Raw genomic sequence first — 12,069 nt, 5'->3', positions numbered from 1 at the left:
GGGCCCAGAGCACGGCCGGCTCACCAGGCAATCACCAGCTCCCAGACAATACCCACCAGGGTCCACAGTCCCCGGCCTGCGGGCCGGAGACCCTGATGGCAGCGTGTGATCTGTCTCCCTGCCGTTCCCAAATGCACCCCCCCCCCCCCCACCATCCGGGTCCAGCGCCCCGGATACACAATTTCTTGTTCCACCAACAGACACCTCCTCAGCCCTACCCACGTTTCCCAAGCCAGGTCCCGTGGCCCCCTGGGCTCTGTAGCAACTAGAGAAACACTCCTGCCCTCTCCAAAGGCCTGCCGGCTCAGTGCCTGGGTCACAGGGTTTAGCACCTTTTCTTTGAAACACACAAAAATAGACACAGAAAGGCTCCCGTTAGCTGGTGCGGCCAGAGAGGGAGAACATCTCCATATAATTAAGGCTTACCCTCTCAGATGCAAAGTTCATCATTTCTGTCCTCTGAGAGTACACAGAATAGATCAAACTTGACCTCTTTTGGAACACTCCAGATTCTGTTTTGGACGGTAACATAAAGATTCCCTTAAAGGCTTTTAAAATGCATAGGACTAGGGGAGCCCGGGTGGCTGTCAGTCAGTCAAGCGTCCGACGTCAGCTCAGGTCATGATCTCACGGTTCACGAGTTTGAGCCCCACGTCGGGCTCTGTGCTGACACAGCTCAGAGCTTGGAGCCTGCTTCGGATTCTGCGTCTCCCTCTGGCTCTGCCCTTCCCCTGCTCATGCTGTGTCTCTCTCTCTCTCAAAATTAAATAAACATAAAAAAAATAAATAAGAAAGAAATTGAAATGCAGAAAACTAAAAAAATAACGAAAAGAAAGAAAAAAACACGTGTAGGGTAAGGTTCCTCTATACTAAGTGACCTCCCCGAATACAATCTGGGTTTTATAGGTTGACTTTTTTCTCTTTAATATTTATTTTTTTTAATTTTTTTTTTTTAACGTTTATTTATTTTTGAGACAGAGAGAGACAGAGCATGAACGGGGGAGGGGCAGAGAGAGAGGGAGACACAGAATCGGAAGCAGGCTCCAGGCTCTGAGCCATCAGCCCAGAGCCCGACGCGGGGCTCGAACTCACAGACCGTGAGATCATGACCTGAGCTGAAGTTGGACGCTTAACCGACTGAGCCACCCAGGCACCCCTTTAATATTTATTTTTGAGAGACAGAGAGAGAGAGACAGAGGATGAGCGGGGGACGGCCAAGGGAGAGGGAGACACAGAATCCGAAGCAGGCTCAAGGCTCCGAGATGTCAGCACAGGGCCCGACGTGGGGCTCGAACCCACGAACCGTGAGATCACGACCTGAGCCGAAGTCGGACGCCCGACCTACTGAGCCACCCAGGCGCCCCTCCACATTGACTCTTTATAGCTGCCTATGTCCTCCTCCCTGGTTGTGAGACAGACAGAGAGTGACAGCCAGCGCCCTATCCTCCTTTCTCCAACAGCTCCCAACTCCTGTGGCCTGCCACCCACACAAGGGAGCTTGTTAAACTGTGTCCGAAGAATAAACAGAGTCTGCAGTACGGGGCACGCACAGGCTCTTCTGTGAGTCAAGTTCACGAGTGTGTGAGTCTAGCCGTCCCAAGTCCAGCTGCACGGAGAGCCAGCCTGCAATTCCCCGCGGGGATCGAAGGCACACCTCCAGCTCAGAAGATTTTTAAGAGGCTTGAACACCCGACCAAACCTGACAACACTCGATGGATGGGGAAGACATTTACAACCCACACGTGGGCCCCCCCCCGGGGCCCCCCCCCTCCCCCCCCAGCCCCGGCTGCACAAGCGCAAAGCGGGAGCGGCTCGGCAGGGACGCGCGTGATCTTTACCTGTGGCGACAGAGAGGCCTCGGACAAGCAGGGCGACGGTCCGGCCCGGCGCTGCCCCCGGTCGGACCCCAGCCGGGCGTGGAGGGGACGCGCAGAGGAGCTGGGGGGCATGTGGAAGAGGCGTGCCCACACCCGGGGAGCCCACCCTGCCGCCACCCCACGGGATGGAGGGAGGCAGCCCGGCTCCCGGGAAGGCTCGGTGAACGTCCGAGCACCGCAGAGACGTAAAAGCAGACGATGCAACCCATGTGCACGGAGGCGACAGACGTGTGTCGAAATAACCTTAAGGGGGGGCGCCTGGGTGGCGCAGTCGGTTAAGCGTCCGACTTCAGCCAGGTCACGATCTCGCGGCCCGTGAGTTCGAGCCCCGCGTCAGGCTCTGGGCTGATGGCTCGGAGCCTGGAGCCTGTTTCCGATTCTGTGTCTCCCTCTCTCTCTGCCCCTCCCCCGTTCATGCTCTGTCTCTCTCTGTCCCAAAAATAAATAAAAAACGTTGAAAAAAAAATTAAAAAAAAAAAAAAAAAAAAAAGAAATAACCTTAAGGGGCAAGAGGTGTCGACAGCCAACATGTGTGCTTAGCATCGGGGGCAAAGCTTCATAAAGTGTAACTAATGAAATGCTTCGGAATTAACCTAATTAAGAAATATGTACACGTGGTTTCCCCTGGGTGGCTCAGTCGGTTAAGCGGCCGACTTCGGCTCAGGTCATGATTCTCACGGTTCGTGGGTTCGAGCCCCGCGTCGGGCTCTGGGCTGATGGCTCGGAGCCTGGAGCCTGCTTCGGATTCTGTGTCTCCCTCTCTCTCTCTGCCCCTCCCTCACTCACACTCTCTCTCTCTCTCTCTCTCTAAGAATAAACATTAAAAAAAAAACAAAACTGGGAGCCTGGGTGGCTCAGTCGGTTGGGCGTCCGACTTCGGCTCAGGTCACGATCTCACGGTTCGTGGGTTCGAGCCCCATGTCAGCCTCTGGGCTGACGGCTCGGAGCCTGGAGCCTGCTTCGGATTCTGTGTCTCTGCCCCTCCCCTGCTCATGCTCTGTCTCTCTCTCTCCCTCAAAAAAAAAATAAATAAATAAACAGGGGCACCTGGGTGGCTCCATCAGCTAAGTGTTTGACTTCGGCTCAGGCATGATCTCATGGCTCATGAGTTTGAGCCCTGCATCGGGCTGTGTGCTGACAGCTCAAAGCCTGGAGCCTGCTTGGGATTCTGTGTCTCCTTCTCTCTCTGCCCCTTCCCCTGCTTGTGATCTGTCTGTGTCTCTCAAAAAATAAAGGTTAAAATTAAAAAAAAAAAAAAGAAACATTAAAAGAAAGAGAAATATACATAAATGAGAACTACACATTCACTAACGAGAAAATCTGAATACTAGAGAGATGTGTCTTCCCAGAAAGGATTCACAAAAAACTAGAGAGTTCCACAAGGGGGGGGAGGGGCTGTAGCCTCTCTTCAGGAGGAGAATGAAAAACCTGTCCGTGGAAGAAAAATCCTAAGGAACCAAGAGTGTCTGGAGAGGAGCTTGAAGGAGATGGAAAAGTCTAGAACAGCACGATGTGGTGGTGACGAGTATGAACTGTGTGACTAACTCTGGGTGCCTCGGTTTGCTCCTCTGTGAAATAGTGGTAACAGCAGCACCCATCTGCACAGATGCTGGCATTCAGCACCATGAAACACCCAAATGCTTGCCAAGCTACTTGGGGAAGAGGGTGGTACTTACTGTGTGTGTCTCCAGATGACTGAGCGAGACCAACAACACATTACAGGGAGGTGGAAACTTGCCAGGTGGAAAGGAGCACTTGCTAAATGGCTGTCTTGAAATCCTGGGGGTGCCTTGTAGGTAGTGAGACACCCATCACTGGAGGCATCCAAGCCAGGCCCGGATGAAACAAACATCAGAGACATTTTAAACTCCATTTGTCTGAGCTCTAGCCTCTAACAATACAACCACTGGGCTGCCCAGAGCCTTGGGGTTTGCCTACTTCCTGACTCTCAGCCAAGTTTCCGAGTGGTGGTTCTTAAAGTCAGCTGGGCTTCTGGACCAGCTGAATCGGAACCACTGGGAGCAGGGGGGGAGTCATGGTAGAAGAAGAATCCTGGCCAAGTCCCACAGCAGAGTTTTGCACCCACATCCTAGGGTGGGGCTTATAAATCTGTACACCCCCCTGACCACCAGCTTCAGAGACGGACACGAGGCACAGACTCTCCTAAACCCATGGGGGACACCGGGCTAGCCAAGGGGGCCGCTACGGCTGACCCAACCGGGGGCTTACTTTCTAAACGTCCCTTGACTATGTCAATCACCGGGTTTCCCCGAAACCTCGCACCCCCAGGTACCCAGTGCTGGTCAGGGGTCCCCCACGACCCCCAAGTTGCCGCACGATGACTTCTCCCCATTCCCTCAGACAGGGACCTCCAGCGCCAGCCCTGTCCCCAGCCACCACCACCCATCCAGCTGCATATGGAGAGCCCCGTTAGTGCAGGACTTCTAGGGGAACCTGGGGGGCTCAGTGGGTTCAACGTCCGACTTCGGCTCAGGTCATGATCTCGCGGCTCGTGGGTTCGAGCCCCGCGTCGGGCTCTGTGCCGACAGCTCGGAGCCTGGAGCCTGCTTCGGATTCTGTGCCTCCCTCTCTCTCTGCCCCTCCCCTGCTCACATCCTGCCTCTCTCTCTCTCAAAAAATGAATATTAAAAAAAAAAAAGAAATTCAAATTAGCCTTCTGGACATGTGGCCTGGCGACCTTGACTGGCCCACTTCCCAAGGCCCTTGTAAGACCTCCCTCCCCCAAACAGTTGGGCACACACGGAGCCCACCCCACGACGGATAAGGGGCGGGCACCACTGGAGCTTTGAACGGCCTGCACTGGGTTCTCCAGGGCGCACTGGCCGAGGGAGGCTGGACTCACAGCTCCCCACCTCCACCAGCAGCCCGGCGTCTGCCCCAGCCGTTGACCAAAGGCAGGCCGTTGCCGCGGGAACGACAGAGCTGCCGGCCTGTGACATCAGAGCAGGGCTGAAGTCAGGGACGGTGACCAGCCAGCCAGAGGGCGAGCGCCTATGAGGACACCTGTTGGGAGGCTACCAATCACGAAGATTTGCTTCAAGCGGCTGGCATGACGAGCAGACAGACAGCACACACACAGGCACATCATGAAGGTCGGGGCGCGGGTGCCCTTTTGGGGTTTAAGGAGGGGCCCGGCAGCACATGCTGGTGAGGAGGGCCAGGGGGTCGCTCTTCTGAGCTGTCCCGAGTCAAAGTCGGGGATCCCCAAGATGCTGCCGCCCCTTCCCCCCGCCGCCCCCCCCCCCCCCCCCCCCCGCTCGAGAGCCTCTGTCCCCACTCAAGTCAGGGACCTGCAGGACGCCGCTGCTGAGCAGAGCTAACCAGACGAGGAGGGGAAGGGCTCCTGGCCCCGGCCCCCTGTGGCCACCCACCCACACAAAATAAGAAACAAGACATGCTTGACCTTGTTTCTAGGGTGGGGGGGTGCCCTCCGCCAATCTGACAGTCAAGAAATTTAGTTTGGAGAACATGACTTTGGCCTTAAGAAGTCAAAGCAACTGATTCGGGGGCTTGGTTTCTTCCTTTTTTTTTTTTTTTTTTAATCGTTTATGTTTGAGGAAGAGAGAGAGAGCACAAGCAGGGGAGGGGCAGAGAGAGGGAGACACAGAATCCGAAGCAGGCTCCAGGTTCCAAGCTATCAGCATAGAGCCCGACGCGGGGCTCGAACTCACGAACCGTGAGATCATGACCTGAGCCGAAGGTGGACGCTTAACCGATTGAGCCACCCACGCGCCCCGGGGTTTGGTTTCTTGAGAGGAGAAGGTTACTAGCGGGAACTTGGCTGAATCGTGGGAATCTTGGGGACAAAAGCCTTTGTCTGGGGCTGGAACCTCCCACCGAAGTTCTCAACCACAGTCTGCCCCCTCCACCCCCTTTCTGTTGGGGTCCCTCTTCCTGGTCCTGCGGGTACAGAGAGTTCTACTTCTGCTGCAGTGAATACCCCTCCGGCCCCCCAGCCCCTTCAGCATGGTCTTCCGTACCCACCTCCAGCAAGGGACAAGTTCGGGGTGGGGGTGGGGGGTGGAATAAACAGGGCGTCCAAATGTTACAGCTTAGGGGGCCCCCGACGGCCTTCCAGAACGTCCCGGTATGGCCACCACCGTCGAAGACATTTCTCCCGAGCCCCGGTCCTCCTAACACCACCTCAGCAACGGCTCCCCTGCTCTGCGTTGACCTGCCCTGCTCGACGGCATTTCCTCTCTGGGCCCGCCACTGGCGTAGGACCAGCCAGCTCAAGCCCAGGCCCGTACTGCTGCGCTCCGCGGTTCGACCCGCACCTTCGCGAACCTTAGCTTCGAAAACGACACGTGTCATTCACACGCGTCACAGAAAAATTAGAAACCGCACACTTGTAAGAGAACGTCTCATTTCCCACCCCCATCTGAACACGCCGCGTTAAAAGAAAAAAAAATTGTACACCATTTGGTCCCGCAGAGCATCAGAAGCTGTGATTGATTTAACTGCTCCCCTGCTGCTGTGTATGTAGGTGTTTCTAACGCTTCCCTGAGACAAACGAGACGGAAATGAATATCCTGACTGAACGCTGGCACGTGTGCTGAATTCCTTCCCTCAGAAAATGCCTAGATACAGGGCTGCCTGATAAGACGGGAGACTGATTTTTAAAGCCCCCGAGTGGCGAGGCCGAAATGCCCTTCCGAGCCTCTCAACTGCTCGGGTTAAGACAGAATCCTACAGTCAAGCCCTTCCAAGGACAGCAAGCCCCTCAGCCAGATGAACCAAGCCACGGGAAGTCCAAAGCTGTGACATCCGGTCCCATTTCTAGAGACGCGTGCCAGGACCAGGCTCCTTGCATTCCTGGCCTGAGCCCTCAGCTGCGTGACCTTGGGTGAGTCATCCAACCAGTCCCCGTCCAGACAGGAGAGGACAGCAGCCTCACCGGCCTCACCGAGGCCTCGTGACCAGGAAGGGACACGGGAGGCCCTTCTGTGCTGGGAAGGCCTCGACAGCTGGTATCTTCATCTAAGAGACGTACAATTGGGGGCGACGAGCCCTGGGTTTTCAATCCCTGCCTTCCAGAACTGGTGCACAAAAACCCAAGGCCGCTACAGATTTGTTCCTTCCTTCTCCGTCCTGGAGCCACCTTGGATGAGGGGACAAGATGTATGCAACTGGGCAGCCTGCATCCTGGCTCTGCTCTAGCACAACGCTCCCCCCCTCCTGAGATGCCAGGCTGGTCCTTTCCTCCCAGAGACTTAAAAATTGAAGGCTAAATGCTAGGAGAGCTGTAGACAGAAGCCCCCAGGAGAGCACCTGGGTACACACGTCCAACTAATAACCCTGTACCCAAAAAGCAGGGCGCCTTACGTGCCCCCAAAGCCAACCGGCCACAGGGGCCGCCACAATCCTCCTGAAACGCGCACTCTCCTCCGAACGGAACAGGACCCTCTCCGCGGACCCGAAGCCCACAAGTGATGCCACGTCCCCTCTCTCCCGGCCCCTGACAAATGGAGCGCCAGCTCTCCAAAGCACCCTGGACTCCGGGCTGGGGCTGCGGCCGGGACGCCCAGTGGCCTTGTGACCTGGGCAAAGGGTCAGGTAATCTTCCTCGGCGTCGCAGCGCCTGGTGGTGACGTGAGCCCAGATCCCGCTGGGCACGTGTAAACACGCAAGACACACGGCCCAAACGGTATCACTGCCCCACACCTCTGCGTGCAACACACTCCTGGCTTTATTCTCACTCCTGTCCTTGCTTTCCGCTCTCGTGCACCTCACGGGACCTGGGGGAGGACACGGTGGCCTGGGGAGGGTCAGCCAACGCGGCACGGTGAACTCTCAGCCACCGGGCGCGACCAGCCACAGAGGCGGAGCCGCAGACGGTCGAAGGCACAATCTCTCCTTGGCGCTACGATCTCGTGTGATCATCAAGCACACGGTCCTCCTGACACGTGGCCTCACCGTGAGTCCACCCTCGAGCCCCGAACTCCCCATCCGGACGGGGGGAGGAAGGCAGCTGCCGCGAGCTGGCCCCAGGACAGCCCGGCTGGCCTTCAGCGGCCAGAGCTGGCCAGGAACGACGCGGGTTTATTTCCCGCGCCAGCCGCGGCCTCTCCCTAAAGAGCTGCGGGACGGAGCATCGTGCTGGGTCTCAGAATCCTGGGTGCAGTGGGGGGACCGACGGCCGTCGAGGCCCCCCTCCCCCTGCACCGCACTCTTTCGCAGAGCCTTACTCAGCGTCTACGAGGGCACGGCCTCCAGAAGCTCAATCCTGCTCGTACGGAAGAGGAAATGGAGACTCAGACGGGCACAGGGGTTGGGATTCGGAACCACTTCTGGCTGGCCTTTCTCCCAATACCTTCTGCTTTGTCTTTTTTCTCTAACGTGTCGGTCCGCTTTCTCATCCCGCCCTTCGTGAAGAATCAGCAGTGGAACTGCTTTCTAACCAGCGCCTTCGATTACAGCGACAGGGGTGAGGGCAAAGCCCGGTGCTGCGGTCTCGTGCCTCACCGGCTCTGTGAAGGTGCCCCCAGCCCCTCATGGGGCTGCCAGGAAGGCCCAACCAACATCTCCAGAGTATAGACCAGAAAGGGACAAGGAAAGCCTCACCCCAAGCCAGGTCCTGTCCCCAAGGACACGCCGATGTGACCTCGGGGTCTCTCTGCCCACGGAACGTTCCACGGCAGAAAGCCGGGGTTTTGCCCTGCAGCTCATCTCTGCCACTGTGCTCGCCGGCTCGAGCCCAGAAGGGGGAGGGGGGGTGGATTCACCGTATCTTTGAGGTCAGTTCGGGGAATGACACCCCACAGGCCAACAGGGGAGAGGGGAGCCGGCACCAGAAAGCCCACACGTGCAGCCGGCCCTCACGACGGCCCAGGGCTCGGCTTGGGTCCGGCCGGGGCCCAACGGCCCCCGACCGGGCTCTGTGTGCCACACTGCCCACCGCTCAGCTCTGCTGCCCGGCTCAGAAGCCGCTGTGGGCCTCGAACTCCTGGCGCACGGGGCTGCATCCCAGGACCCCGGGTTTGAACAGCAGGCTCCAGCGGTGGGAGGAGGCTGAGGGCCACCCCACGCCGCCCGCTAAGAAACCGCAAAGGGAACCCAGCTCAGGGTCCCCTGGCCCTTGTGAAATCAGCCAGCGGTGACGGCCGCTCACCCCCGCGAACGTACTAAAAACCAGACTCATATACCTGGAACAGACGAACAGCCATACGGGAACCGCACCTCAGTAAAGCCGACGGAACTCACGGCCCGTCTCCGAGGCGGATGAAGGATGACGGGTGTTCTGAGGGGCCACGAACCCTTCAGTGTGACCGCTTCTCGGGGGACCCAAGGCAAAGTCAGGCGGCTCTGGGGCGGCACGTGTCCCCAGGCTCAGCGCCCTCACCCGATCACGTGGGGGCCTCTCCTCCGCCTCTCCCCTCCCGAGGAAACCTCACTCTGTCCTTCCATTTCTTTTTCCTCTTTTTTAATGTTTATTTTTGAGAGAGAGAGAGAGAGAGAGAGAGAGAGAGACAGAGTGCAAGCAGGGGAGGGGCAGAGAGCAAGGGAGACACAGAATCCGAAGCAGGCTCCAGGCTCCCAGCTGTCAACACAGGGCCCTATGCGGGGCTCGAACCCACAAACTGTGAGATCATGACCTGAGCCGAAGTCGGACGCTTCACCGACTCAGCCACCCAGGCGCCCCGGGGGAGAGAATGTTTAAAATGCGAAAGCAGGGGTGCTGGGTGGCTCAGTTGGTTAAGCGTCTGACCCATGATTTCGGCTCACGTCGTGATCTCATGATTCACGGGGTCCGAGCCCAGCTCTGTGCTGACGGCGTGGAGCCTGTTTGGGCTTAGTCTCCCTCTCTCTCTGCCTCTCCCCTGCTCACTCTCTCTCTCGAAATAAATGAAAATAAACCTAAAAAAATAAAAATGGGGGAAAGGAAGGAAACATAAGACAAAAAGAGAGAGGGAGGCGCACCGTAAGAGACTCTTAAATACAGAGAACAAACTGAGGGCTGCTGGAGGGGAGTTGGGTGGGGGGGGAGGAGCTAAATGGGGGATGGGCATTAAGGGGGGGCACCTGTTGGGATGGGCACCGGGTGCTGTATGTAAGTGATGAATCACTGATTTCTACTCCTGAAGCCATTACACAACAGTTTAACTAACTTGGATGTAAACAAAATTTAAAAACTAATAAACAAAATAAGATAAAATTAAAGAATAAAATAAATAAAACTAAATAAATAAAATAAAATAAATTTGAAAGCACTCAGTGCAACTGGGCTTTTAAAATAAACACGTCCTGGGGCGCCTGGGTGGCTTAGTCAGTTAAACGTCTGACTTAAGCTCAGGTCTGATCTCACAGTTCGTGGGTTCGAGCCCCGCGTCGGGCTCTGTGCTGACAGCTCGGAGCCTGGAGCCTGCTTCGGATTCTGTGTCTCCCTCTCTCTCTGCCCCTCCCCTGGCTCCTGCTCTGTCTCTCTCTGTCTCAAAAATAAATAAAAACATTAAAAAAAAAAAAAACAAAATAAATACGTCCTAAAGATTCTTCTAGGTCACAAACATGAATCCGTAACACCGCTGAAAATGACAGCTGAATATTTTGCTGTCAGGTTAGAGCTTCATTTATCTGCTCATCTGCAGTCGACGGGCTCACCTCTGAGCGAGAGGTCTTTCACCCTCCACCCTCCACCCTCCCGCCCCAGCCAAGCTCTCGTGGCTCAGAATCCCGAAGGTCGGGCTCCTCTATTAACACCTCCCGTCTTCTCGGCTACCTGCCCGCTGCACGACCCCGAGCAAGTGACCTCATCAGCCGTGCCTCACCGTGACCTTCTGTAAAATGGGGACAACAACTGAACGGGCAGGGCTAACACCAGGAACGCGCAGACATACCTCCAAGCACTCGGCAACAGCCGTTATTGTCACGGTCCCCGTCCTGTGCCCTTCCCAAACTTAGGATGATTTCCTGCCTGGCTGCCCACAGGCGGCCCGGGAACCCGGCCTGTGTCTCCCCAGCTCCCTTCCCTGTGCGATCGATCACCAAGGCCTCTGCTCTGTTCGGTGGGGGTGGTGTGCACAGCACAGGGTCTCACGTGGAGACAGCGAACACCCCCCCCCCCAAAACACACACACACCAGAACCTCCTGTGAGCAGCGTCCCTGCTTGTTCTTGTGATCCTTGCCCACAACCCTAGCCAGTAAGTAATTTACCATCTGTTTGGAGCTGGAGAAACTGAGGCAGAGGGCACTGGCCCAGGTCCCCACCCCTCTGGACGCCGGCATGGGGCTGCACGGCGGCCTCCCTAACAGGCTTGTTATAAAAGTCAGCTCCCTCGTTTCCTGCTGACTCGACTTCCCCTCTGTGTTCTACTTCCCCTTCCCTCCCGGGGCCCCCCCGCCTACCCCGATTTTCCACCGTCTGCTGAGCCACGGCCAGAGGCTTTCCCGTGTAGACCCAGGCTCCGTATCCCAGCAGAACTAAACGGGGAGGGTAGCCCTGAGCACGTGAGGGGATACCTGGTCTCTGGGCACTGAGGGCGAACTCCAGAGACGAGCCCCCACGAGCCCTTCCCGCCCCTGCCCTCCCCACCAGCCCTACCAGTTGCTACACCCGCCTTTCTGTCTCCCGAGACCTCCCCACTGCAGGCACGGGCCCCTGGAGAACTGCAGGCACGGGCCCCTGGAGAACTGCAGGCCCCTTAAAATCGGGGCGCCTGGGTCGCTCAGTCCATTAAGCGTCCGACTTCGGCTCAGGTCATGATCTCGCGGTTTGTGAGTTCGAGCCCCACATCGGGCTCTGCGCGGACAGCTCGGAGCCTGGAGCCTGCTTCCGGTTCTGTGTCTCCCTGTCTCTCTGCCCCTCCCCTGCTCCTGCTCTGTCTCTCTCTGTCTCAAAAATAAATAAAACATTAAAAAAAAACTCGCTCTCCTGCCCGCAGCTTTGTGCCCCTCCCCCACCCTGACGTCTAACGGCTGGGGGGAGGGGGGCGCCCACAAAATCCTGCAGTCTCCACTGCCGCACCCGGGCTCAGAGCTGCCCGCATTTCGGTTCCAGTGACGCTTCTCCCCACGTTCTCCACTCTCCCCTACAGGCCATACAATGGCTGTTTCCACGGTAGCGAACCGGCTCTTGGAGGTCACAGAGCCCTCTGAGAATCTGGTGGAAGCCACCGCCCCTGCCTCGGAAAATCCGGGCACGCACACACACATACGCGTGCGCACACACAGACA

The 12,069-nt window shown here is 57.1% G+C and overlaps 1 protein-coding gene across 1 annotated transcript in view; it reads right to left on the bottom strand.

The window, feature by feature from the left end:
• The window catches only part of TIMP2 (TIMP metallopeptidase inhibitor 2), a 48,433-nt gene that overhangs the window by 29,734 nt on the left and 6,630 nt on the right, over positions 1-12,069 (bottom strand). The window lies entirely within an intron of this gene.

The sequence above is a fragment of the Panthera pardus genome, unplaced genomic scaffold (assembly GCF_024362965.1).
Source record: "Panthera pardus isolate Hobbes unplaced genomic scaffold, ASM2436296v1 HiC_scaffold_3, whole genome shotgun sequence".
NCBI lineage: Eukaryota > Metazoa > Chordata > Mammalia > Carnivora > Felidae > Panthera > Panthera pardus.
Note: the sequence above shows the minus strand (reverse complement) of the source record. Positions and strands in the feature narration are given on the sequence as shown.